The sequence below is a fragment of the Pristiophorus japonicus genome, chromosome 6, assembly GCF_044704955.1.
Source record: "Pristiophorus japonicus isolate sPriJap1 chromosome 6, sPriJap1.hap1, whole genome shotgun sequence".
Lineage (NCBI taxonomy): Eukaryota > Metazoa > Chordata > Chondrichthyes > Pristiophoridae > Pristiophorus > Pristiophorus japonicus.
Genome location: NC_091982.1, coordinates 45,419,797 through 45,437,112, shown reverse-complemented (window position 1 = coordinate 45,437,112; position 17,316 = coordinate 45,419,797). Strand labels below are relative to the sequence as shown.

Genomic DNA, 17,316 nt, shown 5'->3' with positions numbered 1-17,316 from the left:
GAGTATTTCCAGCATTTTCTGTTTTTATTTCAGATTTCCAGCATCTGCAGTGTTTTCCTTTAGCATTTGTAACAGTTCAACCTCTACCAATCACATTCTGAAGTTGCTGGGACACAGAGAGTATTGATATGTTAATGACCTCATCTGCAAGGTAATGCGAAACCAATTAAACTGCCACCCATAATGATCCAGGACAATAAGGATTTGTTATCTCGTTTCTGACGCTCCAGCAGGCATTCACACTTGAATTTCGAGGAAAGTGAAGTTTTGTGGTAGTCGGTTTAACTTGCAGCCCTACTGACCAACTGCTCTACAATGGTGGAAGATGTTACGGAGGTGGAAGATGTTACGGAGGTGGAAGATGTTACAGAGGTGGAAGTAGGCGGTCTTGGTGGCGGAGACAATATGGGGGGCGGAAGCTCAACTCGGGTTCAAATAAAAGCCATCTTGAGAACAGTCTGGTTTAACGTCAGTGGCCAGGAAGAGGAATCGAGTCCCTAGGAAATACGAGTTTGTGGCGGTTAACTGGAGGAAATTTCTGCTCATCCAGCGTGACAAATCAGAGGCAGTGGCGGGATCAAGAGAAGTGTTGGTGAGGTAAAAGTTGGGTGCCGAGAGATTTGGGTGTCCTCGTACAGAAAACACAAAGTTCGCATTGGGATACAGCAAACAATTAGGAAGGCAAATGCCATGTTGGCCTATATTGCAAGGGGGTTGGAGTGCAAGACTAAGGAAATCTTACTACAATTGTACAGGCCTTTGGTGAGACCACACCTGGAGTACTGTGCACAGTTTTGGTTTCCTTATCTGAGAAAGGACGTACATGCTTTAAAGATGGATACAACGAAGGTTCACTAGATTGACCCGTGGGATGAGAGCATTGTCCTATACTCTCTGGAGTTTAGAAGGAGAGGTGATCTCATAGAAACATACAAGATTTTGAGGGGATTGTCAGGGTGAATGCTGAGAGGTTGTTTCCCCTGGCCTGAGAGTCTAGAACTAGGGGGCATAGTCTCAGGATAAGGGGCCGACCATTTAAGGAGGAATTTCTTCACTCAGAGGGCTGTGAATCTTTGGAATTTTCGACCAAAAGTGCGGTGGATTCGCAGTTATTGAGCATATTCAAGGATGAGGTAGATAGATTTTTTGTCTCTAGGGATATAGGGAGCAGGCGGGAAAGTGAAGTTGAGGTTGAATGGTGGAGTAGGCTTGAAGGGCTCTATGGCTTACTCCTGCTCCTAATTCTTATGTTCTTATACATGGAACTTGACAATATAATTTCGGATGATGTCGCCGAGGGACAGCATGTAAATGAGAAATAGGAGGCGGCCAAGGATAGATAGATGGGGGTAACAGAGGGGAGCGGGAAGAGAAGCATGTGATCCTCTGGCGGAACCAGGCAAGGGTAGCTGGACAACGGGGGAGAAGCATTGGAGGAGGATGGTGGGGTCAACTGTGTCAAAGGCTGCAGACAGGTCGAGAAGGAAGAAGAGGGATAAGTTTACCATTGTGACAATCACATAGGATGTAATTTGTGACTTTGATTAGGAATGTTTCAGTACTGTGGCAGGGATGGAAACCTGATTGAAGGTGTTTAAACATGGTGTTGTGGGGAAGATAGACACAGATTTGGGATACGACAACACGTTCAAGGATTTGAGAGGAAAGGGATGTTGGCGACGGGGTGGTAATTTGCGAGGAGGGGGTGAAGGGTGTGTTTTTTTTAAGGAGGGGGTTGATGATGGCAGATTTCAAGGGGAGGGGACAGTACCTGAGGAGAGGGAACCATTAATATCAGCTAACATGGGGACCAGGAAGGGAAGTTAGCTGGTCAGCAGTTTGGTGGGACTAGAGTCGAAGGAATAGGAGGTGGGTTTAATGGACAAGATGAGTTCGGAGAAGGCATAAGGGGTGATAGGGGAGAAATTAAAGAAAGATGCAAGTTCAGGGCAGGCAGGGAGGGAAGCGGCAGAGGCAGCTGAATTGATGGTCTCAATCTTACTGACAAAGAAGTTCATGAGCTCCTCACATTTGTTTGTTGGAGGTGAGGGTGGAGGGGGGGGGGCAGGAAAGAGGGGTCTAAGAAGTCGGTTTGGATACACATATAATACATAAAGCTCAGGGTCATTTCCACAGAATTACATAGAAATTGCAACATAAAACAGGCCATGAAACGTGTCTACTTTTCTTATTGTAAACTTTTTTATCCACATTTCTCATCCCATTTTGTTATGTCAACTATTAATGATCACTATGTAATTAGAGGATCTGCCAATAGGTGGCACTGTATTCATTTTTTCCCCACCATAAACCACTCAATATGCTAAATATAAATTCCAGTGCCCAAAATAATAAAAGCAATACATATTTCACAACAACAGGATCACATTTACACATTGAATTATCTTTTGTCTCTTTTAATATCTTCACTGAAACCTGTCTCAAAGGCCTGTGCTTTGACTGGATTTTTTTTAACCTCAAAATAGCTATAGAGAACTTTTAATCGCATGTGCAGATTGCAGAATTCTCCAGCATGCAATCTGTGCATCAATTGTTGAAATGCAGAAGGATGTGTCCCTTCACTGTTTTTTTTTTATTATTGTGCACTTTTGCTGGCAACTAAAGTCCTGTTTTTGCCACCATCTAATCTATGCCTTGAATTACTCTGAGTTAACAGCATTTGAATACTTAATGCATCATCTGGAAATCCTCTCTATTTTAACAGTGCCATTAAATGGGACAATGCCTCTGCTAAAATAGTAGAGAGCAAATTCAGTTAAACATGTTAAGTATATGTATATTATTATCCCACAGTGCAATTTCAGGACCCTTTTGTAAAGGTACAGCTATGACTTTGTATTTATTCAAAATTAACTAAGTCAGTAATGTGAACAATGACAGAATGATTTAAATGTTAGAGAATGCAGGATTAAGGTACTGCAGACTGAACTTTCCAGTTCTGCTAAAGCAGTTGGGTTTGGATTCTATGAAACGGAGAAATTCAGGTGAACTGCTGCAGTTATTTGTCCTTTGCATCTCTCACTGCAAGGCCTGGTGCTGCCTCTTCTCCCTGTGCTTCAGATCGCCATTGGCCAGCTGATCATCAGATGACGCTGATCTAAAGAAATTTATGGCGGTGGTCATCTTCACGGCCACTGGCATGACATGGCATCCTGGCATAGCAAGCCTTATTGCATGGAGTTTTATTTTTACTCATTCATGGCCAGCATTTATTGCCCATCCATAAGTTTGCACAAGTCAGCAACAATCTGCCTTGCTAATCGCAGTCTCCTCATGCACTGATCCTCAGACATGTCGAAAAAGATGACCGATGGCTTGTATACTATGTTGGGAGTATAAAGCCTCTGCTACCAGGCCACCTCATTTCCGAGTGTACTCTCTGAGCTGCTGCATGCTGATATATCTGCTGCAGCTGTTGTTGCTGCTGCTCTTCTTCCTCCTCCTCTTCCTGCACCCAGTGGAAGGCAGCAAGAGCAGCACTCATTATAAACTTCGGCAGCTTCTTCAAGGTCAGTAAACTAAACAGACTATCAGAAAATAGCAATAAATCTAACTCCAATTGCAGCAACCTCACCAGCACATGGATGTCACTGATCCAAGTGGCTGTAGGTGCTTACCGGTTTAAATCCTGCAGCCTGCTGAATCTGTCACCAATCTCACCAGGTTTTAGTGAGCTCATCAAAGGGAAGGACCTCTGCGTTTCAGCATCAAAATAGTGTTGGGAGTCCTAATTACACCACAGGACCCCAATTTGCCTGCAATTCATAAGCACCCATCTGCCTGTAGCTGGAGCCTCTGCTGACTTTGAAGTGTGCACTGGAAAAATTGCCAGTGGGCGAGAAATCAGCAAAAACGAAAGTGATTTCACTCTCCCAATTTTTAGAGCGCTCACTCCCCGTTCCCACCCACAGGCAGGGGTTTAAAGTTATCCCTGTCTTTTTGCACATTTTTCTCTCTCTTTTTAAAAGTTGCTCCTGCATTTCCATTTTATTATTGTCCTTAATTTGTAAATATGGTCCCTTTAAGTACATGACAGAAAATCCTACTTGGGGCCCAATTTGTCGAAACCTTTCATAATTTTAAACACTACTATTTTATCCCCTTTTAGCCTTCTCTCCTCTAGAGAGAAAAGACCAAGATAGTCACTTCCTTCATATGTTATTCCCTTAAATTCTAGGATCAATTGTGTAGCCCTTCTCTTTACCCCCTCCAGTAACTAAATATTGCTTTTGAAATAGGGAGACCAAAACTGCACACGGTACTCCAGATGTGGTCTCACCAGTGCCTAATACAATTTAAAATATCCTTTCTGGATAGCTATGTTATATCAGTTGCTATGCATCCCAACAGTCAGTTTGACAGCCTGAGACCATTGCGCTGATGGTTTAATGGCCTGTCCACTAAAACCTCAAGATCTCTTCTGTTCTGATACCTCAAGCACAATCCCACTTCGCACATGATCTACATAAACTATCTTTCATTACCTCAAATTTACCTGTAGAAAAATCCACCTGCCATTTTCTGTCCACCGATTGTTTGTCAAGATCCTTGTGAATTTATGCATATTGATATTCATAATTTGCTACTGTTCCCAATTTGATATCTTCTTCAAATTTGGAAGCTTTGGACACAATTTCTTCCTCAAAATGATTTATTCAAATTATAAACAGCGGCCCTAACACTGAAGCTTGTAGTACTCTACTGGTAACTGGCTGCTTACCAGATACCTGTCCGTGCACTGATAGTCTTGTCTATCAACCAAACATATAATTGCATTCCCACCTATCCCAAGAGCTTGAAACTTATGCAGTAGCTTATTATGTGGGACACTGTCAAATACCTTCCTGAAATCCATGTGGATAACATACACTGTCTCTCCCCTATCTACTAGGTCTGTCATCTCCTGAAAAGAAATCCGATAAATTAGACAGATATGACCATCCACTCCAAAAACCATGTTGATTCTGTTGGAATACCTCATGCCCCTTATATTATCTGCATAGTACTTTCAAACTCTTTCCCAACAGTGGAAGTAAAGTTTACAGATGATGGTTTATCCCTTGCCTTTTTTTGAAGATGGGAGTTACATTTTCGATCCTTTGGGATTTGGCCCGAGTCCACAAGAGGACTCTCAATCATTTACATAAGAACATAAGAATTAGGAACAGGAGTAGGCCATCGAGCCCGCTCCGCCATTCAATAAGATCATGGCTGATCTGGTCGTGGACTCAGCTCCACTTACCCGCCCTCTCCCCGTAACCCTTAATTCCCTTATTGGTTAAAAATCTATCTATCTTTGACTTGAAAACATTCAATGAGCTAGCCTCAACTGCTTCCTTGGGCGGAGAATTCCACAGATTCACAACCCTCTGGGAGAAGAAATTATTTCTCAACTCGGTTTTAAATTGGCTCCTCCGTATTTTGAGGCTGTGCCCCCTAGTTCTAGTCTCCCCTACCAGTGGAAACAACCTCTCTGCCTCTATCTTGTCTATCCCTTTCATGATTTTAAATGTTTCTATAAGATCGCCCCTCATCCTTCTGAACTCCAACGAGTAAAGACCCAGTCTACTCAATCTATCATCATAAGGTAACCCCCTCATTTCTGGAATCAGCTTAGTGAATCGTCTCTGTACCACTTCCAAAGCTAGTATATCCTTCCTGAAGTAAGGTGACCAAAACTGCACGCAGTACTCCAGGTGCGGCCTCACCAATACCCGATACAGTTGCAGCAAGACCTCCCTGCTTTTGTACTCCATCCCTCTCGCAATGAAGGCCAACATTCCATTCGCCTTCCTGATTACCTGCTGCATCTGCAAACTAACCTTTTGGAATTCATGCACAAGGATCCCCAGGTCCCTCTGCACCACAGCATGTTGTAATTTCTCCCCATTCAAATAATATTCCCTTTTACTGTTTTTTTTCCCCCAAGGTGGATGACCTCACACTTTCCGACATTGTATTCCATCTGCCAAACCTTAGCCCATTCGCTTAACCTATCCAAATCTCCTTGCAGCCTCTCTGAGTCCTCTACACAACCCGCTTTCCCACTAATCTTTGTGTCATCTGCAAATTTTGTTGCACTACACTCTGTCCCCTCTTCTAGATCATCTCTGTATATTGTCAACAGTTGTGGTCCCAGCACTGATCCCTGTGGCACACCACTAACCATTGATTTCCAACCGGAAAAGGACCCATTTATCCCGACTCTCTGCTTTCTGTTAGCCAGCCAATTCTCTATCCATGCTAATGCATTTCCACTGACCCCGAGTACCTCTATCTTCTGCAGTAACCTTTTGTGTGGCACCTTATCGAATGCCTTTTGGAAATCTAAATACACCACATCCATCGGTACACCTCTATCCACCATGCTCGTTATATCCTCAAAGAATTCCAGTAAGTTAGTTAAACATGATTTCCCCTTCATGAATCCATGCTGCGTCTGCTTGATTGCACTATTCCTATCTAGATGTCCCGCTATTTCTTCCTTAATGATAGTTTCAAGCATTTTCCCCACTACAGATGTTAAACTAACTGGCCTATAGTTACCTGCCTTTTGCCTGCCCTCTTTTTTAAACACAGGCGTTACATTAGCTGCTTTCCAATCCGCTGGTACCTCCCCAGAGTCCAGAGAATTTTGGTAAATTATAACGAGTGCATCTGCTATATCTTCCGCCATCTCTTTTAATACCCTGGGATGCATTTCATCAGGACCAGGAGACTTGTCTACCTTCAGTCCCATTAGCCTGTCCAGCACTACCCCCCTAGTGATAGTGATTGTCTCAAGGTCCTCCCTTCCCACATTCCTGTGGCCTGCAAATTTTGGCATGGTTTTTGTGTTTTCCACTGTGAAGACTGAAGCAAAATAATTGTTTAAGGTCTCAGCCATTTCCACATTTCCCATTATTAAATCCCCCTTTTCATCTTCTAAGGGACCAACATTTACTTTAGTCACTCTTTTCCATTTTATATATCTGCAAAAGCTTTTACGATCTGTTTTTATGTTTTGCGCAAGTTTACCTTCGTAATCTATCTTCCCTTTCTTTATTGCTTTTTTAGTCATTCTTTGCTGTTGCTTAAAATTTTCCCAATCCTCTAGTTTCCCACTAATCTTGGCCACCTTATACGCATTGGTCTTTGATTTGATACTCTCCTTTATTTCCTTGGTTATCCACGGCTGGTTATCCCTTCTCTTCCCACCCTTCTTTTTCACTGGAATATATTTTTGTTGCGCACTATGAAAGAGCTCCTTAAAAGTCCTCCACTGTTCCTCAATTGTGCCACCGTTTAGTCCTTGTTTCCAGTCTACTTTAGCCAACTCTGCCCTCATCCCACTGTAGTCCCCTTTGTTTAAGCATAGTACGCTCGTTTCTGACACAACTTCCTCATCCTCAATCTCTATTACAAATTCAACCATATTGTGATCACTCATTCCGAGAGGATCTTTTACTAGGAGATTGTTTATTATTCCTGTCTCATTACACAGGACCAGATCTAAGATGGTTTGCTCCCTTGTAGGTTCTGTTACATACTGTTCTAAGAAACAATCCCATATGCATTCTATGAATTCCTCCTCCAGGCTACCCCGTGCGATTTGATTTGACCAATCGATATGTTGGTTAAAATCCCCCATGACTACTGCCATTCCTTTTTCACATGCCTCCATTATTCCCTTGATTATTGCCCGCCTCACCGTGAAGTTATTATTTGGGGGCCTATAAACTACGCCCACCAGTGACTTTTTCCCCTTACTATCTCTAATCTCCACCCACAATGATTCAACATTTTGTTCATTGGAGCCAATATCATCCCTCACAACTGCCCTGATATCATCTTTTATTAACAGAACTACTCCACCTCCTTTCTCTTCTTGCCTATCTTTCTGAATCGTCAGATACCCCTGTATGTTTAATTCCCAGTCTTGGCCACCCTGCAACCATGTTTCTGTAATGGCCACCAAATCATACCCATTTGTAATGATTTGTGCCGTCAACTCATTTACTTTATTTCGAATGCTGCGTACATTTAGGTAGAGAGTTTTCATCCTAGTTTTTAAACCATGATTTTTAGTTTTGACCCCTCCTGCAGCCCTTTTATATTCAGTGGCCCTTTTTGTTTCTTGCCTTTGGTTTCTCTGCCCTCCACTTTTACTCATCTCTTTTCTGTCTTTTGTTTTTGTCTCCTTTTTGTTTCCCTCTGTCTCCCTGTATTGGTTCCCATCCCCCTGCCATATTAGTTTAACTCCTCCCCAACAGCACTAGCAAGCACTCCCCCTAGGACATTGGTTCCGGTCCTGCCCAAGTGCAGACCATCCAGTTTGTACTGGTTCCACCTCCCTCATAACCTGTTTCAATGCCCCACGAATTTGAATCCCTCCCTGCTGTACCACTGCTCAAGCCACGTATTCATCTGTGCTATCCTGCGATTCCTACTCTGACAAGCACGTGGCACTGGTAGCAATCCCGAGATTACTACTTTTGAGGTCCTACTTTTTAATTTAACTCCTAGCTCCTTAAATTCGTCTCGTAGGACCTCATCCCTTTTTTTTACCTATGTCGTTGGTACCAATGTACACCACGACAACTGGCTGTTCTCCCTCCCTTTTTAGAATGTCCTGCACTCGCTCGGAGACATCCTTGACCCTTGCACCAGGGAGGCAACATACCATCCTGGAGTCTCGGTTGCGGCCGCAGAAACGCCTATCTATTCCCCTTATTATTGAATCCCCTATCACTATCGCTCTCCCACTCTTTTTCCTGCCCTCCTGTGCAACAGAGCCAGCCACGGTGCCATGAACTTGGCTGCTGCTGCTCTCCCCTGATGAGTCATCTCCCTCAACAGCACTCAAAGCAGTGTATCTGTTTTGTAGGGGGATGACCAGATGGAACCCCTGCACTACCTTCTTTGTACCACTCTTCCTGCTGGTCTTCCATTCCCTAGCTGGCTGTGATCCTTCGCATGCGGTAAGACCAACTCACTACACGTGCCACTTATGTCATTCTCAGCATCGTGGATGCTCCAGAGTGAATCCACCCTCAGCTCCAATTCCACAACGCGGTCTGTCAGGAGATGGAGGCGGATACACTTCTCACACACGTAGTCGTCAGGGACACCGGAAGTGTCCCTGAGTTCCCACATGGTACAGGAGGAGCATAACACGTGACCAAGCTCTCCTGCCATGCCTTAACCCTTAGATACCCTTAAATTGGTAACAAGAATGTTACAGTTTACTTACTGATATAAAAAATAAAAAGAAAAGCTACTCACCAATCACTTACACCCTTGGCTATGATGTCACCTTTTGATTCCTTTCTACTTCTTTTTTGCCTTCTCTCCCCGCTGTAGCTGCACAAGTATGCCTTTTATAGGCCGCTCCGACGCTGCTCCCGCCTCTCACCAACTGCCGCTGCCTGTGGAACACCTGCTGGGCCTTTTATAGGCCGCTCCGACGCTGCTCCCGCCTCTCACCAACTGCCGCTGTCTGTGGAACACCTGCTGGGCCTTTTATAGGCCGCTCCGACGCTGCTCCCGCCTCTCACCAACTGCCGCTGCCTGTGGAACACCTGCTGGGCCTTTTATAGGCCGCTCCGACGCTGCTCCCGCCTCTCACCAACTGCCGCCGCCTGTGGAACACCCGCTGGGCCTTTTATAGGCCGCTCCGCCGCTGCTCTCGCTTTTCACCAACTGCCGCTGTCTGTGGAACACCTGCTGGGCTTATTATAGGCCGTTCCGACGCTGCTCTCGTTTCTTACCAACTGCCGCCGCCTGTGGAACACCCGCTGGGCCTTTTATAGGCCGCTCCGACGCTGCTCCCGCCTCTCACCAACTGCCGCTGCCTGTGGAACACCCGCTGGGCCTTTTATAGGCCGCTCCGACGCTGCTCCCGCCTCTCACCAACTGCCGCTGCCTGTGGAACACCCGCTGGGCCTTTTATAGGCCGCTCCGACGCTGCTCCCGCCTCTCACCAACTGCCGCTGCCTGTGGAACACCTGCTGGGCCTTTTATAGGCCGCTCCGACGCCGCTCCCGCCTCTCACCAACTGCCGCTGCCTGTGGAACACCTGCTGGGCCTTTTATAGGCCGCTCCGACGCCGCTCCCGCCTTTCACCAACTGCCGCTGCCTATGGAACACCCGCTGGGCCTTTTATAGGCCGCTCCGACGCCGCTCCCACCTCTCACCAACTGCCGCTGCCTGTGGAACACCCGCTGGGCCTTTTATAGGCCGCTCCGACGCTGCTCCCGCCTCTCACCAATTTGAGTCAATCTCTTCAGAACCTTGGGATGAAATTGTCAGAGCCAGGAGCCTTATCTACCATGAACTTCAAACAACCTATGCAATATGTCCTGTCTTTGGTTTTAAAACTTTTCAGTCTACATTCACCTTTGAAGCAAATCTGGCACTTCTAACATAATTTCTTTTGCAAATACTAAAATATATGGTTCAGTATTTCTCTAGTTTTAGATACCATTAAATCCATATTTACAATTCACTCACACAAAATTAATGACTCCATATTTATTGTCCATTATAGTTATTTAATTATTCCTTATTTACAGTTGAGAATGCATACAGAAGGATTGTAAATGTGGCAGAGGGATGGAGATAGGGAATCATGGGAAAATAGCTAAAGAAATGTCAAGATGCAGACAACTGCAGAATCGACAGAAAAAAAAAGGGGTTACCAAGAGTTGAGGTTGAGGTTAAACACGGGTCATGAGAAAGACGCAAGGCGGCACAAAGAAAGAAAGCAATCCTAGATAGGAGGGGGAAAAGTAATGGCTTTTACTGATAAGGAGGAAGGGAAACTAATTGGGTTCTTTACTGATAAGGGAAGACAGTATAGCGAAGCTATAACTAACCTGACTCTGACACCAGCCCTAATTGGGAAACTTTCGTGCCTGCCATTGGACGTACTCGGGGGGGGGGGGGGGGGGGGGGAGGCAGAAAGGGATTGGACAGACCAAGTGCTAATCAAATGTGTTCTGTTTTTGAAAATGTATAACTGTTGTTATTTCGCGCTGTAAAGGGGCTTGTCCAGAGGAAGGTAAACAGGCTCTGATTGAGAGTGTTCCTTTGTCTTGACAAGTCCCAGCCGGAGAATCTTCAATAAAGGTCTTTTACAGAAAAGGCAAGAAGGTGTTCGCGTCAGTGTATTCGCTGAAACAGATTGAGGGAAAAAGAATACAGATTAACATTTGGTGTCAGAAGTGGGATCTCAACGACGACTGCCGAAAGCTTGCGAATTAAGAGCCGAACTAACAAATTTACAGAGGCACGAGCCCTCCGTGTAAAATACAAAACCTAATTTGAAGAAAGGTAATCTGGAAAAAAGACGTAACGCACTAATTAGGCGCTAAAAAAAAGGGGTGTTTGCGATGGAGAAAGACATAACTTACTAAATACTAGTTGATATCGGCTGTGAAAAAGATATTGATTTAAATGAAAAAAAAAATAATTTGAAGTAGTAAAAGACACTCTCCATTGATAATGATTTTAAATTACGAGAAAGTTTCACTGCAGTTTGAAAGATTTCCAAAATGGACATTGTTTATCAAGAAAAGTCCCGAACAATCTAAACAAGCAGGAGGGTTTTGAAAATAATGAGGAGAAAAGATCTAAGCTATGCGAACTCAGCACAGAAAGAACTGGGAATTAGAGAATCTTACTAAATTTTAAAATTCTTATAGAAAATGGAACTGGCACGGATGTTTAGATTTTGTGCTGAGAGAGAAATAAAACACAAGATTTGCCCAGCGAACGGGATCGTAAAATAAAACGAAATGTTAGAATGTACACAGCGTATGTGAAAATTGGATTTCAGTAAACAAAATAGCTATTAAAAATGTGTGGTCTCGTTTTAAATCAAAAAAGAAAATCTTTGGCGATTAGAAGTTAAGAAAACATTGGAGTTTACTCTAAAATGCCGTCTTTCCTGATGAGAAGACTTTTATTATGACGGCTTTACTAATGATTTCTGCTGTTTTAACGGATTCCTAATTTCTAAGCAAGTTTTGAAGGCACAAAGACTTAAAAAAAAAGAATTTTTCGGATGATTACGTGAAGTCACGTAATGACATCAGGCTTTCTTACAAACCTGTAAAGGAGTTAACCCTTTCCACTGATAGCTGTTTTATACTGGACATTATTAATTTGGATTTCTTCATAGAATAAAAAAGACTCACCTAACAGAGGAAATGGTGCGATAGTCAGAATAAAAATAAAAACAGAACTAGCCTATGTAATAATACTTTGTAATGATACAAATAAAAGAAATATACTCAAACAAAACAAATTCAAGAGTTAAAAGTTAAGATAAATAAGCTGGAAGAGATTTTTTTTAAACGGGGCCAGACGGATAGTGCAGTGCTCAGCCACAGCACCATCACCTATGGCAATAGAGCCAATGTACCCTATGGTGGGTAAGTGTAGTCTACAAACCCAACCGAACCTCCGATTTCACAGAGTGACCGCAACATGCATGGATAAAAGATGAGTAGACCAGAACCTAACACCTGGTGACGACCAGGCTATCTGTTTAAAATTTGCAGATAAAACACTCACCGAGATGGGACCGCAGCGGTTACTTCGACTCTGGAGACTCAGGATACTGGGAACCTTGAGGCCCACGCAGGCACTGGATAATACAGATGGACTACGAGAGATATAGCACATGCAGGAAAGACAACTACATGAACTAGTTTTGTTTAATTTGACTGCCGAAATATGCATCCCAGCAGCCAAGGACTGGAGCAAAGACAGAACTTATTTTAACGCATGGCTATGTATAGTAAACATAGAAAATAGAAACATAGAAAATAGGTGCAGGAGCAGGCCATTCAGCCCTTCTAGCCTGCACCGCCATTCAACGAGTTCATGGCTGAACATGAAACTTCAGTACCCACTTCCTGCTTTCACGCCATACCCCTTGATCCCCCGAGTAGTAAGGACTTCATCTAACTCCCTTTTGAATATATTTAGTGAATTGGCCTCAACTACTTCCCGTGGTAGAGAATTCCACAGGTTCACCACTCTCTGGGTGAAGAAGTTTCTCCTTATCTCGGTCCTAAATGGCTTACCCCTTATCCTTAGACTGTGACCCCTGGTTCTGGACTTCCCCAACATTGGGAACATTCTTCCTGCATCCAACCTGTCCAAACCCGTCAGAATTTTAAACATTTCTATGAGGTCCCCTCTCATTCTTCTGAACTCCAGTGAATACAAGCCCAGTTGATCCAGTCTTTCTTGATAGGTCAGTCCTGCCATCCCGGGAATCAGTCTGGTGAACCTTCGCTGCACTCCCTCAATAGCAAGAATGTCCTTCCTCAGGTTAGGAGACCAAAACTGTACACAATACTCCAGGTGTGGCCTCACCAATGCCCTGTACAATTGTAGCAAAACCTCCCTGCCCCTGTACTCAAATCCCCTCGCTATGAAGATCAACATGCCATTTGCTTTCTTAACCGCCTGCTGTACCTGCATGCCAACCTTCAATGACTGATGTACCATGACAACCAGGTCTCGTTGCATCTCCCCTTTTCCTAATCTGTCACCATTCAGATAATAGTCTGTCTCTCTGTTTTTACCACCAAAGTGGATAACCTCACATTTATCCACATTATACTTCATCTGCCATGCATTTGCCCACTCACCTAACCTATCCAAGTCGCTCTGCAGCCTCATAGCGTCCTCTTCTCAGCTCACACTGCCACCTAACTTAGTGTCATCCGCAAATTTGGAGATACTACATTTAATCCTCTCGTCTAAATCATTAATGTACAGTGTAAACAGCTGGGGCCCCAGCACAGAACCTTGCGGTACCCCACTAGTCACCGCCTGCCATTCTGAAAAGTACCCATTTACTCCTACTCTTTGCTTCCTGTCTGACAACCAGTTCTCAATCCATGTCAGAGCATCTCTTTGCAGACACTGGTTATGGAGGCCTGGAGAGCAGACTAAGCGCTGTGGACATTCTGCGTCTCGGGGTCATCAAGGTACGCCAGGTTAGCTGTGAGGCGCTGACTGTAAAGGGCTGTTAGCTGGGTCCTTAAGTGCCCCTGCATTGACTTTTTTGCGACACTGCTTCTGCTGCCCCCTTCGCTTTGGGACTATGTTGATGTCAATGATGGATCAGATTAGGCAGTGGTCCGTCCAGCAGTTGTCAGCTCCTGTCATGGCATGGGTGATGTGCACATCCTTTCAATCCCTGGCTCGGATGATGACATAGTTGAGCAGGTGCCAGTGTTTGGAGCGAGGGTGTTGCCACGATGCCTTGTATTTGTCCCTTTGGCGGAACAAGGTATTGGTGATGACAAGTTCATGCTCAAGACATTTCGTCAGGAGTAGGGTACCGCTGGAGTTGGCTTTCCCTACCCCCTCTCTGCCAGTCACACCTCCCTAGAGGTCTTGTGTTCTTGTCGACCCTGGTGTTGAAGTTGCCGAGGAGGGCGGCCTATGGAGTGTCCTCCTCCGTTTCGGATGCCCCCAGAAGTACGTCACCATCCTCCACCTGCTCCACAACGACATGCAAGCCGTGATCCTTACCAACGGATCCATCACAGACCCAGTTCACGTCCGGACCGGGTTCAAGCAGGGCTGCGTCATCGCCCCAATCCTCTTCTCAATCTTCCTCGCTGCCATGCTCCACCTCACAGTTAATAAGCTCCCCGCTGGAGTGGAACTAAACTACAGAACCAGTGGGAAGCTGTTCAACCTTCGCCATCTCCAGGCCAGGTCCAAGACACTCCAGCCTCTGTCGTTGAGCTGTAGTACGCGGACGACGCCTGCGTCTGTGCACAGAGGCTGAACTCCAGGACATAGTGGACGTATCTACCGAGGCGTATGAAAGCATATGCCTTACGCTAAATATCAGTAAAACAAAGGTCCTCCACCAGCCTGTCCTTGCCGCACAGCGCTGCCCCCCAGACATCAAGATCCATGGCGTGGCCCTGGACAATGTGGATCACTTCCCCTATCTCGGGAGCCTCCTATCAACAAGAGCAGGCATTGATGACGAGATCCAACACCGCCTCCAGTGCGCCAGTGCAGCCTTTGGCTGCCTGAGGCAGAGTATTTGAAGACCAGGTCCTCAAAACTGTCACCAAGCTCATGGTCTACAGAGGCGTAGTAATACCCGCCCTCCTGTATGGCTCAGAGACATGGACCATGTACAGTAGACTCCTCAAGTCCCTGGAGAAATACCACCAGCGATGTCTCCGCAATATCCTACAAATCCCCTGGGAGGACAGACGAACAAACCTTAGCGTCCTTATCCAGGCCAAGATCCTCAGCATTGAAGCACTGACCACACTTGATCAGCTCCGCTGGGCAAGCCACATAGTTTGCATGCCAGACACGAGACTCCCAAAGCAAACGCTCTACTCAGAACTCGTCCACGGCAAACGAGCCAAAGGCGGGCAGAGGAAACGTTACAAGGACACCCTCAAAGCCTCCCTGATAAAGTGAGACATCCCCACTGACACCTGGGAGTCCCTGGCCATAGACCGCGCTAAGTGGAGGAAGTGCATCCGGGAAGGCGTTGAGCTCCTCGAGTATCGTCGCCGACTGCATGCAGAAATCAAGCGCAGGCAGCGGAAGGAGCGTGCAGCAAACCAGGTTCCCTGCCCACCCTTTCCCTCAATGACTATCTGTCCCACCTGTGACAGAGACTGTGGTTCTCGTATTGCACTGTACAGCCACCTAAGAACTCATGCTAAAAGTAGAAGCAAGTCTTCCTCGATTCCAAGGGACTGCCTGTGATGATGATGAGTGGCATACATTTAAGGAGATATTTCATAACTCTCAAGAAAAATATATTCCAGTGAGGAGGAAAGGGTGTAAAAGAAAAGATAGCCATCTGTGGCTAACTAAAGAAATAAAGGATGGTATCCAATTAAAAACAAGGGCATACAAAGTGGCCAAAACTAGTGGGAGGACAGAAGATTGGGAAGCTTTTAAAAGCCAGCAAAGAACGACTAAAAAAATGATTAAGAAAGGGAAGATAGACTATGAAAGTAAATTAGCACGAAATATAAAAACAAATAGCAAGAGTTTCTACAGGTATATAAAAAGGAAAAGAGTGGCTAAAGTAAATGTTGGTCCCTTCGAGAACGAGATCGGGGAATTAGTGATGGGGAACATGGAGATGGCAGAAACTCTGAACAAATATTTTATATCAGTCTTTACGGTAGAGGACACGAAAAATCTCCCGACAGTGGATAGTCAAGGGGCTGTAGGGGAGAAGGAACTTAACACAATCACAATCACCAAGTATGTGGTAATCATTAAATAATGGGACTAAAGGCAGATGGCTTGCATCCTAGTGTCTTAAGAGAAGTAGCGGCAGGGATTGTGGATGCATTGGTTGTAATTTACCAAAATTCCCTGGATTCTGGGGAGGTCCCAGCAGATTGGAAAACTGCAAATGTAACACCCCTATTTAAAAAAGGAGGCAGAGAAAAAGCAGGAAACTATAGACCAGTTAGCCTAACAATTGTGGTTGGGAAAATGCTGCAGTCCATTATTAAAGAAGCAGTAGCAGGACATTTGGAAAAGCATAATTCAGTCAGGCAAAGTCAGCATGGATTTATGAAGGGGAAGTTATGGTTGAAAAATTTGTTGGAATTCTTTGAGGATGTAACGAACAGGGTGGATAAAGGGGAACCAGTGGATGTGGTGTATTCAGACTTCCAGAAGGCATTTGACAAGGTGCCACATAAAAGGTTACTGCACAAGGGGGTTCACAGGGTTGGGGGTAATATTAGAATGGAAAGAGGATTGGCAAACTAACAGAAAACAGAGAATTGGGATAAATGGTTCATTCTGGGATCAGTGCTGGGACCCCAACTATTTACAATCTATATTAATGACTTGGATGAAGGGATCGAGTGTAGCGTAGCCAAGTTTGCTGACGATACAAAGATGGGAGGAAAAGCAATGTGTGAGGAGGACACAAAAAACCTGCAAAAGGACATAGACAGGCTAAGTGAATGGGCAAAAATTTGACAGATGGAGTATAATGTTGGAAAGTGTGAGATTATGCACTTTGGCAGAAAAATAAAATTGAAGAGCAAGTTATTATTTAAATTAAGAAAAATTGCAAAGTGCTGCAGTACAGCGGGACCTGGGGGTCCTGGTGCTTGAAACACAAAAGGTTAGTATGCAGGTACAGCAAGTGATCAGGAAAACCAATGGAATTTTGGCCTTTATTGCAAAGGGGATGGAGTATAGAAGCAGGGCAGTCTTGCTACAATTATACAGGGTATTGGTGAGGCCACACCTGGAATACTGCGTACAGTTTTG

The 17,316-nt window shown here is 44.8% G+C and overlaps 1 protein-coding gene across 2 annotated transcripts in view; it reads right to left on the bottom strand.

Moving 5' to 3' along the window:
• Positions 1-17,316, bottom strand: part of ar (androgen receptor) — a 393,648-nt gene that overhangs the window by 192,180 nt on the left and 184,152 nt on the right. The window lies entirely within an intron of this gene.